The 14,071-nt window shown below is 39.7% G+C and overlaps 1 pseudogene; it reads left to right on the forward strand.

Moving 5' to 3' along the window:
* Window positions 1-10,378: 10,378 nt before the first annotated feature.
* On the forward strand, window positions 10,379-10,612 carry LOC113183325 (6-pyruvoyl tetrahydrobiopterin synthase pseudogene; annotated as a pseudogene).
* Window positions 10,613-14,071: the final 3,459 nt, after the last annotated feature.

The following is a 14,071-nucleotide window of genomic DNA, read 5'->3' on the forward strand; positions in this document are numbered from 1 at the left end:
AGGATGGTGAAGGCTGGTCCTGGTACAGGGCACCTAGAAGCAAGGTGTGGCACCCACCAGTCCCCGCAGGGAGATTGCCCTCAAGTGTCTCTTTTTGGGTCCACTCAAAGACTTGAACGCCTGGTCCTCTCTCCCTGTCTTTCCTGAAGATTTCCCAGTTCCTAGTCTCTCTGTTAGTCTCCTACTCCCCTAACAGTTCCCAACTCAGGGACCTCTCTCACCGGGGCTCCCATGGTCAGGGCCCTGGTCACACTGCAAACGCGTCCCACTGAGAGCTGTTTTGTGTTGGGCAGTTACTCTGCCTGGTTACCGTCACTGGGAAGAGGGGGGAGTTGGAAACTAGGTACCTGGCCACCTGGAGTTCTAATCTGGGAGCTGTCCCCACCAAGTTTGGCAAGGAAGGTGAGCCAAGATGGAGGCAGTCTGCTTCTAGCACCATGGTGTCTGGTGGGGTGGAGGGAGACAGCGATGGGGTTGTGCGATGTGTTCAGAGATTAGCACTGTGACATTCAGTATTGCGGCTTTGGCTGCCTCCTGAGCCTGAAAAATGCTCCCAGGTGCAGGTAGATTACCACCTACTGTGGCCGCAGCTGCTGAGTCCAGTCGCAAGATGTAGGGGACCAGGGGATCTCCACGTTGGTAGATGGGGATCACAGGGGAGTGGCGCCGGAGTTCCTGTGTAGGTAGTAGCTGAGTGTCCTGCATGGGAGTGGAGGGCCTCTGAAAGTTCTGCAGCGGTGCTGACAGGTGATCTTGCTAAGGCGCTCAAGAGCCCAGTGTGGGCTAGAACCTCGGGAGTTGGGTGTCAGGAGCTGGGAGTCCTGCTTCAACGCTGAGGCCTGGAGCCCTGTGCGGGGCACAGCACCAGTGATTTCCATGCAAGGGCAGCTGTATAGGGGTCCTCTATCACTCTCAGGCAGTATTCCCACTAGTTGAGATCCAGGTCACCAAGTGACACAGAATGCTGCCTCCCTCTGGCCCACCACCTTGGATCTTCCAAAACAGAAATATTTTTAAAACTTGCAATTTGGTCAGGAAGTTCAAGTAAAACTGGAACTAAGAAAGTTGTGGCTGTTTAAATTACTACAGTCACTAAAGAGATATTAAGTACTTTGCACAGAGATGATAGGAAATATAGATGGCTTGAGGGTATCTCAGGAATTGACAAGACCACACCCATCTCAGGTTCAAGGGTACAAAAATAAAAATTCCTTTAAGAAACCATGGAGTCACCCTGCTTGCACATGGGGGGCCTAGGAAGTTGTTTCACTGTGTTCAGTCATCCAAGCACTCAAAGGCTGCTGCAACCATGGTCCCAGGAGTCTTGGCTTCTGTTTGGATTGGCAGCAGATCTTAATGTCAATCCCATGGTGCTGAATCTGAAGGATGGCAGGATGCTGGAGTTAGGGGCTCCTGGAGGTTTCCATCAAGATTTCAAAGGAAGATCTGGGAAGCCAGGCAAAGTGAAGCAGATTTGGAGTCCCTGCAGGCTGTCCCGAAGAGGGCAATGTGTGAAGAAGTGAGAAGGAAGCCAAAACTGCAGTGGAGATCCCCAAGATTAAGAGATGCCAGTAATGTGGAACATCGGCCAAGGAAGACTGCAGGAATCAATCAGATAAAAAGCCAAGAGCGAAGCCATGTGGCCTGCAGCCAGCAAGGATGTGGGGAAGAACTACAGGCCCTTTGGAGAGAGCATCACTGTGCTATGTGCCCCAGATGCTGAATGTGGAGCTACCAGCCTTGTTTGCCCCACTGGATTTTGGTCTTGCTTTGGTCCTATCCCTTCTTTCTATGCTCTAATTTCTCCCTTGTGGAATGGAAATGGTTACTATGTACCAGTATTTGGTGGATCTATATATATATAACTTGTTTTTGATCTTTGCTCTCATAGCTAAGAATTTGCCTTGAGTCTCAAATGAAATTTTGGACTTAGACTTTTGGGCAATGCTGGATCTGTTAAGACAATGGGAACTCTTGAAAATGGACTAAATTTATTTTACACTGTGAGATGGGCATGAGGTTTGGGGGGCCAGAGGTGAACTATTATGGTTTGGGTATGGGGTCTTCCCCAAAAGTTCATGTGTGAGACATTTTTAAAGGTGAAATGACTAGATTATGAGAGTTTTAACCTAATCAGTGGATTAATCCACGGACATGGATTAACTGGGTGATAACTATAGGCAGGTAGGGGAGGAGATAAGTCACTGGAGGCATGACTTTGGTGAGTGGACCTCTCTCTGCTCCTGGTTGACATGCTCTGAACTGCTTTCCTCTGCCATGTCCTTCTGTCATGATGTTCTGCCTCACTGCAGGCCCAGAGCTATGGAGTTGGCTGACCATGGAAATCGTGACCCCAGAAACTGCGAAACAAAATAAACTTTTCCTCCTGTATGTTGTTCTTGTCAGGTCTTTTGGTCACAGTCGTGAAAATGCCGACTAAACCAACAATTAAAATACAGGATTTGTCAGAGTCCTGACTATGCTGATGACATTGTGAATCTTCAGGAAGGTAATACAATGCCCCTCTTATTAGTTTATTTTTCTGAATTAGTCTTTTTTCTGAAGAATGATCTGTGAAACTGATTTAGAGATTTCTAGCTGTGTCAGATGCTATTGTGTCCTCTGCAGGCATCTCTTTCTTCCTCTTTCCCGTCACAGCCTGAGTTGTTCCTTCCGCCCAGTGCCAATATCCTTCCCTGGAGACTGGGCCCCTCTTCAGCTCCAGAGGATGAACTTTGGTCGGACCAACCAAAAATATGGGCCTTGTTTCCTTTGCCAAGTTATTGTTTAAGCATGGGCACTCGATGCAATTCCAGCCAATACAATGTGTGGCAAAATTTCTGGGGATTTTCTAGAAGGATTTATTTCGACCTTTAAAAGGTAACAAAGATATCAACATTCCATTTTGTACCTCTGGATTTCTGTGTAGGAGCTGGGGAAATAAGGCAGCCATATGGGGACCAGGATGGGAGCCAGACTTGTAGGCAAAGCTAAAATACTGAGGACCCGTGAGAAGAAAGAAAGAGCTGGAACCTAAAAAACAGCACTAAATCAGTAATTTAACCAGCCCTATCTCTGAATTTCTTTCCTGAAAGATTATGCATGTCCTTTTTAAAAAATTCAATTTTATCTGGATTTCCTGATATTAACAGTTAAAATCACCCAGTTAAATAGGGGAGGATGGTTGCTTTATTACTTAATGTCATTGGCATGGACACAGAACATTCAAAGCATTGTGTTTGGAATTGTTTTGTTGTTAAAAAGCAGTGGCTGATTACAAACTGAGTGTCTCCTACCATTATTGCTAGGATGTGCCTTCTCTATATTTAAATGAATGACTCTAATATTACCATTTTTAGTATTGCTAAATTAGAAAATTAAACATTTATTTCTTAGCAGCAGTGACAGGCTATGATGATAAACAGTCAACAAAGCTCTGTAACAATGAAATCCATAACTAACTGCTGAAATCCCTTGGCACCTCTTAGGAAGCAGAACATGCGCAACAGCCCCTGCCTCTCCATGTTGGCTGCGCATGTGCCGCTTAGTGTCTGGGCTGAGACTGCTCTCCCCTTTGCATGTGCCAGGGACGTGTCCTCTGAGTCCTACCCCCACTCTGAAAGTCCTACTTAAGCCTCATCTCCATGAAGCCTCCCTAATTATTCAGCCTTCTCTGAGCCACATTTTTGAAGAAAGCATCCTAGATGCCCTGTCTGAGCCATATGGTTTGGCATTTAATTGTGTATACCCTGTAAGTTTCTTATTAGTTCATGTTTCATCTGGGCTTCTGTCTGAGTGAGAGTAGGAAAGAGAAGGTAGACATTGTAAGAATACTGTCAATGTTTCTCAACTCTGTCAGACCCACACCTTCTTTTAAAAATATTTTTGTAACACCCCCTTTTCAATTTTCTGTCATAGATAATATAACTAACCTACACAGATGGTTTGAAAGTACACCAATCCAATGCCCTATCTGTACTATAAGAAAAGAACAAAAGGAGAGTAACTCATGACAAAGCAGTATGCCATTTCATTATGTAAATGTTGGCATGCCTGCTTTGGAAGCCACGATGAACTAGTGAGAAAAAACAGACTGGTATGAGGTGTTATGTGGGCAACTCAAATGCCACAAGCCATGGTGCTATCAGTGATGTGACCTGAAATGGGGAATATTGGGTAAAGTTAAAAAAAAAAATAGCCGAAGTACAGCTTACCTTGATTTGTATGGTAGTCTAACTCCTCAAAATTCAGTGTGTATTAAAAATATGCAAAAAATATTTTCTGTTTATATCTAAAATGAGTTTGGTTCTAGGTTTATGTAATTGTAAACAGGGTTTTCACCTAAGGAAAGCTGTGGTTTTTCACCTAAGGAAAGATGTGGGTGTCCCCCGAAAGCTCATGTATGAGCTTTGGGGGGACACCCACATCTAAACCATAAAAATTACATTGTGCCCAGAGGCTCAAGGTACACACCAAGACGTTATTAGAGTCATGTTTTAGGAACATTTCCATTTCGTTTATACAGTTTTCCTTATCTTCTATTGGCTACCTGCCCCTCGCCCATGGAACTTCCCACTTTTTCTGCCTTCCTTGGAATACTGATACAGAACTGCCTGAACTCATGTCTCTAAAACTTCAAGTCCCCAAGACTCCTGATAAAGTCCCATTTACTTTTGTTACTTTGTAAATTTGAATTGATCTTCACATAATAGGGTTCTGGCAGCACATTCTCTCCGGGTGGTCAAAACCTCATGGGAAAAAAACCACACCATTATCAGGAGCCACTTTAAAAATTTGCAATGAGAAATCCCTGTCCAAGGCCAGAAATTTCTGAAGCTATGAAACAGTTAAGGAAGAGAGGGCACTGGTTTCAGAAAGAAGTATTAGGCAAGGCTGGGTGGCCTGGATTAGTGGTCAGGACCTTCTGGAAGAACTATAATGATAGGCATCCCCAAGGAGAGGAGGCCTCCAGCTGGCATGTCCTCTTCCAGGCCAACCCATGAGAGAGGACATGGTGAGCCTGGACTCACTGAACCTAGGGTGCTGGAAGAACACAAGGTTCTCTGGCTTCAAGCCTGGGAGGCTGGTGTATTCATCTCCCAGCTGGGATGCCCTGGGAGCCTGGGACTGGGTTCGAAATACTTAGGCTCAGCCAGTTTCTGGTTCCCTGACTGCACTCATATCTGCCTTGTCTCTATCTGTCCTTTCATGGCTGATGACCTTAAATTCCATCTAACAACTTTACTTATTTAGACCTTGAATGTTTTCAAACTGGTGATGACAGTAGGGCTCTGAGTCTGAGAGCTATGTGTGGATATCTCCTCTTTGAATCATTGACAGTTTAACCCTCAAAGATAATATCGTTTCTCATGTTTCTAGTTACCCAGGGGCTGCACTCTGCTGTCTAGGAACAAGTAACCTCCCCATCTGGATGGTAAACTCTAGAGGGCAGGACACAACCTTATATCAAGCAGGCCTGTGAGGCAAAAGAGAGGAGCTCAACACACCCCAAGACGTACTTCTAATTTTTTTTTAATCTACCATTTTTGACAGCTGTGACTGACCTAAATGTTCTCATGGCTAGGGGGCTATATTGGACCCCTCATAGCTGCTCCTGGAGACTTTTGCTTTGGCTGATGTCATTATTAGGAGGTGGTAGAAACTGAGGTAGTGGGGCCCAATGGTAGAAGTAGGTTACTGGAAGGGGTAGGGTGGTGCCCAGCAAAGGTATCTTGTCCCCAGCCATCATGAGCTGAGCAACTTTCTTCCCCCACACCTTTCTGTCATAATGTTCCGCCTCACCTCAGCCCCAAAGTAATGGAGCCAGCATGGACTGAAATGTCTGAAACCATGGACCTAAAATAAACCTTTCATCCTCTTAGATTGTTATTTTCAGGTATTTGATCATAGCAACAAAAAGCTGACTAATATAGCTTTTAAGGCCAATAGCTGGAGTTGGTAACACTAAGGGTGGCTAGCAGCCAGAGAATGTCAGGGACTACAGACAGCAAGAGAGAGTTGCCTGGAGCCACTATCTCCAGCTGCTGGTAGAGTTCCAGACTGTTGCCAGTAGTTGCTAGCTCTGGCTACCAGGAGAGCAGCCAAGGAGAGTTGCTAACAATGGGAGCTGGGAGCCGCTAGCATTCAAAGCTCAGAGCTGCTAATAAAGAATCTGCGCTGCACTTTGCCTATTCATGATTTCTATTTGAATTGAGCAAAAGGACCCTCAGCTGATCAGTTACATGTGGGTGCCAGCAACTTCCTGGTGTGGGCTCATGGGTGAGCTATATGGAAGCCTTCTGTACTGAACTGTGAAAGAAGTGTCACAGGACTAACAGAAGACAAGATGAGATAAGGAATGTACAGCATCTGCTAAGATGTTATTGATGAACATTATTGTCTTTTCCTATCTGTGTTAGGCGCTTTATTTCCCAGGTAAGCACTAGAACATCTAGCCCTGGATTCTGGTTGCTGCTCAGTAAACATCGGTTAGGGGAATTACCTGCTACTGCTCTCTTGCAGTTTTGTTGGTGGTTTTCACACTGTGCTCAGCACAGTCTTAGCAATTCTGAGGAGGTGCCCAAAAGCCCAGTGGGCCAGAACAGGAAGCAGACAAGGGCAGGTGAGAACTGGGCAGAAAGTGAGGGAGGGAGCAATTGGGTTCTAGGCCCAATTAATACTGTGAGTTTACATTTAAATTGGTTTGGGAACAATCTTCTTCTTTTTTTTTTTAAAGATGGGATTCTGTGATTTAATGTTTGAAATGATTGCCTTACCCTTTGAATATCTCAGAGAAAAAATTTAACTTTACTGATGATACAAATGTCTATATCTTTATCATCTGGAACATTAAGCAGTATGATTAAGCTAAATTTAAAAAATCCAGTAGGGCACAGTGGCATGCATCTGTAATCTTAGCTATTTGGGAGAATGAGGAGAGAAGATCACTTGAGCCCAGAGTTTGGGGCCAGCCTGATGAACATAGCAAGAACCCATATCCAAAAAAGAAAAAAGTACTATGTTTGAAGTACTCAACAGCCACATGTTTGGACTGCACAGATATGAACATTCCCACCATCTCGGGAAGGTCTGTTAGACATTGCTGGTCTATATTTATATTGTTGGAATTGTAGCACTTACTTTAAAGTGGCTATCTGCTCGGGGCTGTCATGCATTTGTAGGTTTAAAGGATAAGTGGAGTTGCTGCTGAGAACTTGCTATGTAGCCTACCTGACTGGCTTCACGTTCCGTTCCCTGTGTTGTGCCAGGGAGGTCTGAGTCAAGTCTGAGACTTCCATTTATTTTATCTCTGAGGATCTCTTTGATTGTTATTTTGTTCTCTTTGACCCACACCCATGTTTAAAATGAACTGCTTTATTAGGTAATAATTGGCTTACCCTTCTACTTTTGTTAACCAAGTCTATTTATAATGACCAACAAAAACTTCTGATCAGCATAAGATAATCAGAATTCTCATATGGAGTTGACATAAGTCCAATCCAAACTTAGAAATGGGACACTGTGCTTAGCTTAGCAGCCTTATCTTTGGTACTGTAAATTTCCTTGTGGCATCTTTGCAATTTTGAAAATAAATTATTAATTTCCCCTTTCTATCTCTTCCCCCACACTTAGAGTTTAAGGGTACCACATTGGAAGTCATCTGACTACAGGAACACATAGATTTCTAAAGGGATTCTAAGTTAAAGGAGTGAAGAAGTTCAGAAAAAGTAAGTTTAACAATGATAGTTAATAGACAAGAAAAGACTGAAGAAAGCAATACAAGACCAAAAATCAGATCCGTCCTTTCAAAGTTACTTTCCTCTTTAAATTTTTTTAGTTGTAGGTGGACATAATGCCTTTGTTTGTTTATTTATTTATTTATTCTTAATGTGGTGATGAGAATGGAACCCAGTGCCTCACACATGCTCTAAAGCTGGCTACTAATGATGTTTTCTCCTGATTTCTTAGGTCAGGTTGATTTGGTGACATGAAACTTAAGAATGAAGGACTTGGTTTTGGTCTGGTCTGGTCTGTTGGGCCCTACTACAGCCCAAAACATTGGTGTCTCATCCGTTTTGTTGAACAATTCTCTCCCCTTTGGTGAGGCTGTCTCTGGGGTGAAGGTATGACCAGGACTCTGGGCATCCGCATTGCTCTTGTCACCTTCATCCTGGGTACTTGGCTTCAACATGTCACTCCCAGGTTTTGATGTCCTTGTTGTCATGCTTTTCCTTGAGTTTTTGATCCTTCTAGCCAGAGAGAGACCATGTGGTGCTGGGCAGATGGCTGCCCAGGAGAGTTTCAGACCTTATGAGCAAGAAACTATGATGTCTGTGGGGGAGTATACTCCTCAGCCAGGGTTTCCATGAACCAACCAACTAAATCAAACAAAAGGAAAACAAGGGCTAATGGCTATGAACATGTTCTCAGAGTCCAGAGGATGGTCAGATTTCAAGGTGTTGGGCTCTAGGCACTTTTTGCAGTTGGAGTGTCAGGAAGCTAGGCCCTGCAGAAAATGCTGTGGCAAGTTTTCTGAAGTCTGTTTCAAGTAGCCTAGTTCAGCTTGCAGGGTGTCAGGAAAAAGGCGGTTCTTGGTCTTGGACATTCCAAGACAGCAAAGTGGAAAAAAATTGGAAATGCTAATTTGGAGAGTTGCAGCCACATATTGGAGGAAACTAAAAGAATTCAAGATTCAGCCAAGTTTACAAATAAAACCTCAAAAACAATTAAAAGGGCTAGAATCTAATATGTGTGCATGATATTTTTTTCTTTCTATAGTCACTCTTATGTCCAACAAAAACAATCACAGCAAGATCAATCAGCTGGCAAAACAGATCTAATCTCACTAAACATGGCCTGATCATTGCACAGGCTAGTAAGAACAGTGAAGGACCATACAGAGTCTTTTAGAATCTGCTTTTCTGGAACTTTTGGTAAGGAATCTCTGACTTCTAAAAGCCCTTGTAGGCTAGGAAACCAAGCCCAGAACTCATGTGGGACTGTGCCTGTAATACCTATAGATTTGTGTGGATTATTTTCTTCTTGAAAACTCTATTATATCTTCATGTTCCCTGGGTCTTCTTTTCATAAGGCTGGGGAACACTTCAAGCAGGTATTCTGTGCACATTCTCAAATATGACATTCTAGTCAAAACTTAATTATATAGCCAGTTTCTGATTATATTCTCTTAGAACAGTTCTTATTGAAACTTTGCAAATAACTATTTGTCATAAAATAAAAATATTCACCAACAGTTTTTGAATTCTGGAGGAATGATGTAGGGAGAAAAAATAAATGTTTCCATTTTATTTACAAAGGTATGATTTACTAAATTGCTTTAAGCCATATATAGCTTAAATTTTTTTCCTTAAATTTGGAACACATTTATTAGATGATTAAAAATTATTTTTATTTCATCAGTTCATTAGTCCCAAGTAATTAACTCTTGTTTTGCTTGATGTTGGGTTAGCAGCATATGAGCCAATTGGTTTCTTCATTAGAGTTTTGAAAGTTCTTGTCAAGTCCAATGGAAAGCTCTGAAGTGATCAGAAACTTGCCAGAGTCCTTTACAGGAGTCTTTGAAAACCCAATGCTTTAGGATTATGGTTGTTTGAAAAGCCTTTGGGGAAAGCATCAGAGTAAAACAATTAACTTGTCATCTGTGGGTGACAAGACTTAAAATGGCCATGATTAAAGATCTAATAATAGTTCATTATGATAATCTCATAATTGATATGGAAATTTGTTATTTCTGTGACATATAACATTTTAACATAATAATCAGAATTATGACTGATAACATTGTATCAGGACACATCAGACTTAAAGGAATTTCATACAATTTCTGGAACACTTAAACATCACTGTTTGACAATGTTTCCCATGCAAATTTGCCATGTCAAATAAGCCTAATTAGTTTATCATCTCTTGTAAAGTGAGGGAATAGATTCTTTTGAGAACTTGAAGAGTTTCTCTAGAAGGTTCCAAAGTCAATTTGAGGAAAGAAAGGAAGGAAGGGAGAGAAGGAGGGAGGAAAGGAGGGAGGGAAGGAGTGGGAGGAAGAAGAAAGAGAGGCAGGCAGACTGGCAATATAGAATTTGATTTTGAGTAGTTTGTTAAAAGTATCAAAAGGCTTAAAACACTGGATTGTATGTTCACAGCCCATCCCTGCTGCTGGCTGAGGTACCATGCCTGCAATACAGGAGCTCAGTGGCATTAGGCAGTTTCTGCTGAATGCAAGTGTCCCACCTTGTCCAGCAAATTGGTGAGGAATGAAGGAAAACTGAAATTGGGAAATGCAGCAATCCAAATGGCCATAGGCACAATTATTAATTCCTAGTTAATAGTTGTTCATGAAGTAATTGATCCTGTTACAAATATGAATTTGAATTTGACAGACCTCATAAAATATACGAGGTAGACAATTATGAAGTCCTTTGATCTAAGAATCTGGATATGGATGTGTTGTACTTTGTGGATATTCTAAGTATGACAATAAATGTGGCTGTATATACCTGAGAAAAACCTCTAGAAATTCCTTTTGACGGGAGTTCTTTATAAAGTAAAAGTATATGAAACTGACAAAAATATTGTAGTCTATGAAGGAGAATAGCTCTTAGAGATTGACATTGTAGAAAGACTAATAACTTCTTTCTGTACTTGAAAAAATTCTTTATGCCTTTGGAATATTAAGAAGTCATTACATAATTGTGCCTCCACATTATGTTCTCAAATGCCTGACTTATTGAAATCATTGTAAGGCCTATTACAAATTCAAATCTATTTTAAAGCCAAACTTGTGATATATCTTGAATATCATTTAGAGGATTTATCTATAGATTAAAAAATCACTTCACTTTCAGTCAACCCCCAACACACAAATAAAAGAAAAGCAACAACATCACAGATTATTATGAAACAATGCAAATTAACAAAATATTTTAAAGGCAATTATAGCCAGCCCTCTGTATTCATCAGTTTTGTATCCACAGATTGAACTAATTGCAGAATAAAAATATTCAGAAAAAATTGAATCTGTATTAAATAGGAACAAACATTTTTCTTGTCATTATTCCCTAAAAAATATAGTACAGTAACTATTTACATGTCATTTACATTGTATTAAATACAACAAGCAATCTAGAGATGATTTATAGTATATGGGAGAAGGTGTATAAGTTTTATGCAAATACTATGCCATTTTATATAAGGTACTTGAACATCTGCTATTTTGGTACCTGTGTGGGAAAGACGGGTGTCCTGGAATCAGTCCCTGACAGATACCAAGAGATGACTGTACAGAAAAGTTGCATGGTTGAAAATAACCTTAGCAGGCTGGGGTTGTGGCTCAGTGGTAGACCACTTGCCTCTCATGCATGGAACACTGGGTTCGATCCTCAGCAATATAATAAAATAAAGGTATTGTGTCCATCTACAACTAGAAAAACCTTTTTAAATAAAAAGAAAAAAGAACCTTAGCTCTTTTAATATTGTGAAGACTTTGTTTTTTTTTAAGCAATCAAAAGATCTAATAAAAGACTGGGATAATAATAATAAGAGACATATAATATTTACTTCAACTTTGTTTACATACTTTGTTGCTGGAGTTTCTTTGATGGGATTCAGATTTTTTATTTTTTCCCCTCCCAAGGGATACATTCTCAGCCTCTTGAGTAATAACCATGCTATTTAACCACAAGTATTATTCAAATGTTAATGAAATGCTCTCACTGCATCCTCATTTATATCTTACAAGGACCAGTTGAGCTAACATTAGAACTAAGAAACTTTGACTTCTACTCTACATCCCTTTCTGCTGTAGTACCCCATTTGCTAATGGAAGGGTTTTTTTTTTGTTTGTTTGTTTTTGTTTAATCTCCTGAGAGACATATGCTTATCACTGTGGCTCTTTTTTGTCTGTGCAATGTATATTTTCCTTTTTTTTCTTAATACCAATCTGAACTTCTGCCAAATAGAGTTGATCTATCCCTGAGTCTAGGGATGGACATGTGACTCAGACTGGCCAATCAGAAATGACATTTGTATGGCTTGTGACCCAAGGTGGGCCAATGAGAAAGTTCAGATCCAGAACTTGCATTATATAGGAGAAAATATAAGAAAGGGCACAGTGGCCAGCCATCTTGCTAATCCTATGGCATATAAGAAAGAAGTTAGCAGAGCTAATATATGAGACACTTGAATATAAGAACATCACTCAAATCCCTGGATTCTGTCAATCTTGAAGTCCAATTAATTGTGGACTTTTCACAAAAATGTTTCTGTTTGCTTACACCAAGTTAAATCCTTTGGCTTTAAACAAGTTAGATTTTCTTTATCAGTTCTTTAGGAATAGTAAATTTTATCTTATATAAATAAAGTTATTCAAATAATACAAGTTAAATATTGGAGAAACTATTTCATTTTTTAGTCATGTGTAGTTTTAGAATTTTTGAGCCAGAAACTTGACGGACACTTAGCTAGACTAGCTCTAGTGAGAGGATCTGAAAATACCTTGTTCTGGATTTTGTGTCTTTCTTTCCTCATGAGGTCTACTGGAAACCAATACCTGTAGAAGCTCAGGGAGAGACTTGTTGGAATGGTGCATGAATCTGGGTTAGTGTGAGCATCCACGAAACTGCAAGTATGTGTTCTAATCTTATTCCTGAAATAAATTATTCATACTTTTTTGGGAAAAAAGATAACATGAACCACAGGGAATTATTTTCAAAAGATGTAACCTCTTTGTTTTCAAGGCAGATCACTTAAAAGGTTAAGAAAAACTTCCACCAAGAAAACTTTGTTCTTTTAACAGAGAAAGGGTTGGTTTTATACAAATGTAATTTTGATATTAAGCATCATTTTAAAAATTCCTGTAATAACTTCATTCAATTTTAACCATCTTGACCATACATAAAATTCTTATTTCAAATGTTCTCTTCCAAAAACCTTCTACCACTTTCTTATATCCTTGTAGCTTATCCTGTACTTTTCCTCTTTCCCATTTTGAAACAACCAGTCATTTTACGTTAGGACAAAAATTATTCTTTGTCCCTTAACAATAAAATAACAACCAGAAAACACATTCTCATAACTTTCCTTACCAGAAATATGTCTTACTTTCTTTGTATACACAGTTATTTACTTTATTATTTCTAAAAATTGTATATATTAATGAGAACTTTTAGTAACTCTGATATTTAGAAATACACACTTACGTATTGTATACATTTCCACATTTATTAACATGCCCAAATACTTTTAGTTTCTCTCTACCAAATAAAAAGATATCAAAAGTATATAAACTTAAATTTAAGTTCAGAGTTAATGTTTCAGCATTTAACTGACTTAGACAGTTCAGAGATTTAATGAATATCTATTACTTAATTTAATATATTATAATTTTAACCTTTCAAGTTACCCAAAAAAAGTTCTTGAAACTATGAAAATTCATTTATAAATTTTTATCCCATTTATGGTCACCTCATTTACTTGTACTTAACAATAATGTGTGAATTGTTCATGAAAAAATTGTGAGATGTTAAACCAAGCTGACCACCATCCTGAGTTATTTCCTTGTTAACTGTTTTTACAGCATGTGCTTCTTAAGCCGTTGTCAACAAAGCAAGAACAGAAAGTCAAATATATATTTTTGCTGATAACACAGAAAAGGCAGCTCTTCATTATTAAACCAACAATATTAAACTAGTCTTCTTTACCAAAGACTTACTCAAATCACGTGAACTTGAAAAACATTGGAGTTGGTCTCAGTACTTCCAAGAGTTGAAGGAATACTCAATTCATATAATCACTTATTTTCCTTTAAGCCAATTAAACAGAGCTCCTCTATGGAATTTATAAATTAACTTGAAAATACCATCCAGATAGTAAAATGTCATATAGCAACTTGCATATATACATAAACAGATAGATGCAAAGATCTTATAGCTTTTGGTACATTTTTTTTTGGGGGGGGGGTCAGGTTTTCAAACAACTTCCCCCCTTTTCAGACTTACAATATTTCTTTTATTTTTTTCTTTGTTCTTTTTAGTTATACATGGCAGTAGAATCTATT

The sequence above is a fragment of the Urocitellus parryii genome, chromosome 8 (assembly GCF_045843805.1).
Source record: "Urocitellus parryii isolate mUroPar1 chromosome 8, mUroPar1.hap1, whole genome shotgun sequence".
NCBI lineage: Eukaryota > Metazoa > Chordata > Mammalia > Rodentia > Sciuridae > Urocitellus > Urocitellus parryii.